General features: G+C 34.6%; 1 non-coding gene across 1 annotated transcript; it reads right to left on the bottom strand.

The window, feature by feature from the left end:
- Positions 1-2052: 2052 nt before the first annotated feature.
- LOC122105752 lies at positions 2053-2158 on the bottom strand. Its single transcript, XR_006147090.1, has one exon. It is a non-coding gene; the product is annotated as a U6 spliceosomal RNA (small nuclear RNA).
- Positions 2159-2856: the final 698 nt, after the last annotated feature.

The following is a 2856-nucleotide window of genomic DNA, read 5'->3' as shown; positions in this document are numbered from 1 at the left end:
AATAAACTCTTCCATCTCAAAACATTTTTTTGTAGAAATACTGTACAGGGGAGTTACAGTAACATGAGCAAAGTAATAAGTACATGTCCTGTCAAGCATTGTTACCTCCTCCTTTGTTTTTTCCCCACATTTCTTCCCTTCCACCTCCACAAGTACACTCCTCACACCCCCAAGCCCCACCAAATGTCCCCAGCCTAAACTGTATAGTTTGTTTTTCAAAATAATGTCTTGTGAATCTATTGTTATACAATGAGTCAAACTGCGTTCCTATTTAAGCATGTTGTTTTTTTTCCCTTCCCCTCCCCAAATTAGAGAAATGTATATACAATATGCAGGTGCACTAACATCAAATAAAGTGAAAACAGGGGTTATACTGTTGGGGAGGAACATATAAAAAAACAAAAAAATCACGTCGTACATTATAAATATGTGAGCAACAACAGCAAGAAAGAAAAAAAAACACTTGTGTCTCTATCTTGGAGGTCATTTAGCTTAAGATCAACTTATCTAGTCATATACACATAGCTTTTCAACTTTTCTGCTTATCCCAGACATATACCAGTTATTGCAAATAAGGGATACCATGGGACCTATGTTTCTTTGGACTTGGCTTACATCAGTTAATATAATTTTTTCCAAGACTTTCCATTTCCTAACAAATTGGGCAATGTCATTCCCTCTGATGGAGGCATAGAATTAATATACAGACATATATATGTATATATATATATAGTATATGTGTGAGTGTGTGTGTGTACACACATATACACACAGAACATTTTCCTTTTTTGTTTTTTAGAGCAACTTAGTTTTCCACCTTCATCATTTTTTCAAATGTTTTTATTGTAATTAAGTGGTTACATAAGTTCCCAAATTTCACAATATTGTGGGATAGTGATTCTTAGTTAAAGTCACAAACACATTCTATCTTTGATGGAGCAAATTGTCTATTATGGTCTACAACATTTATGAGTTCTATGGGCTTTACAATAGAGTTATTTCTTCTATATGTATACTTCTTTTGTTTTGAAATATGTATATATTTTTTGTTTTGTATAGCGTCAGCTGTTCCCACTTTCCCACTTGTTCCCTCCCTCCCTTCAGTGACATGGAGTTGCTTAGTTCATTTTGGTCAATGTCCAGTGCAGCTGATGGATCCCACTGTTGTATGTTTTTCCCTGATTCCCTCTAGTCCTGTGTCATCCTCCTGGTTTCCCTTCAGTGTGCACATATGATCAGCAGAATGGAGTTATTTAGTAGTGATTCTACCAGATGAGTGGAAGTTCTTGATTTCTTAAGTGTTGTTAATTTTGTCATATCACCTTACATTTTGGATTTAACATCCACTTATCATGGAGACTGTGTGCCATTCATCTATTTGCTTTTGGCTTACCTCGCTCAACATGATTTCCTGTAGCTTGATTGATTTCCCTGTTAATGCCATTATTTTGTCCTTTCTAATGGCTGGAAAATATTCCGTTGTGTATAGTTACCACAGTTTTTGGATCTATTCATCTCTGGTGGGACATATGGGTTGTTTTCATATCCTGGCTATTGTGAACAGTGCTGCAATAAACATGGAGGTGCATGTGTCCTTGAATATTGGTACCTGTTGTTCAGGATAGATGCCTAGAAGTGGTATGAGTGGGCCATAAGGAAGGTCAATATTTAGCTTTCTGAGGACTCACCAGACTGCTTTCCAAAGTGGTTGTGTAAGTGTACATTCACACACACACAAACACACACACACACACAGAGAATGTTTTCTTGATCATTCTTCTACTGAGGGACATCGGGGTTGGTTTCATATCTTAGCTATGGCAAATAATGCTACAATGAACATTGTTGTGGTGGTAGTTTTAGTATGGACTTGTTTGTGATCATTTAGGGGAATCCCCAAAAGTGGAATTGCTGTGTAATAGGGGAGCTCTATGTGGAGTCTTTTGAGGAACCTCCAAACTGCTTTCCAAAGTGGATGAACAAGTTTACACTCCCACCAAGAATGCAGGTGGCTTCCCTTCTGGCCACATCCCTTCCAGCATCTGTTGTTGTAAAAATATGGAACGATTCACTAATTTGCGTGTCATCCTTGTGCAGGGACCATGTTAATCTTCTCTGTATGTTTCAATTTTAGTGTATGTGCAGCCAAATTGAGCACAGAACATTTATATATATATATATATATATATATATAAATATATATATATATATATATGTAAATTGTAATTGATTTTCTTAAACTAGACAATTCAACAAAAAGTAAGTTCAAAAGAATTGTGAAATTTTAGAACCATTTATTTCTTACATAAGCACACATTTAAGAATAAATTCAAGATTGACATGCCAAAAACAAAATAATTCCAGGTATTTGTTGTTCATGAGATGTGTAGGAGGAGGAATTCAATTATTCTACACAAGGCACCTGTCATAGTGATCATTGCAGCAAATGTTAAGGTTTGTTAAAATTTTTAATGGTTTAAATATGTTTAATTTTGGGATTTGCTTATATATGACAAAATTAAGACTGGCATGTCATAAAAATTTTCAATAAAGTATATAATATTTCTAGTAGCAAGTACTAGTAAGTATGTACATTTCAGAGTTTATAGAAACTTTATTAATGAGAAGTAGCAAAGACTGTTTAAAGAAGCAGAGTGAAGAGTTAAGATTTAAAGTACACAGTTTCTGTTAAATCTTTTGGGCTCCCTTATGTTATATGTTAGGGATGAACAAATAATGATATAAGCCACATACAAGTGATGAGATGAACTATAAATAGTAATCTTATTGGGTAAATTTAAAGGCTACTCATAGCATTATCCAGTTTTAAATGTACAGGAAATACGAGAAAATAGT

This window comes from Dipodomys spectabilis, unplaced genomic scaffold (assembly GCF_019054845.1).
Source record: "Dipodomys spectabilis isolate Male_0828 unplaced genomic scaffold, ASM1905484v1 ptg000033l, whole genome shotgun sequence".
Taxonomy (NCBI): domain Eukaryota; kingdom Metazoa; phylum Chordata; class Mammalia; order Rodentia; family Heteromyidae; genus Dipodomys; species Dipodomys spectabilis.
Note: the sequence above shows the minus strand (reverse complement) of the source record. Positions and strands in the feature narration are given on the sequence as shown.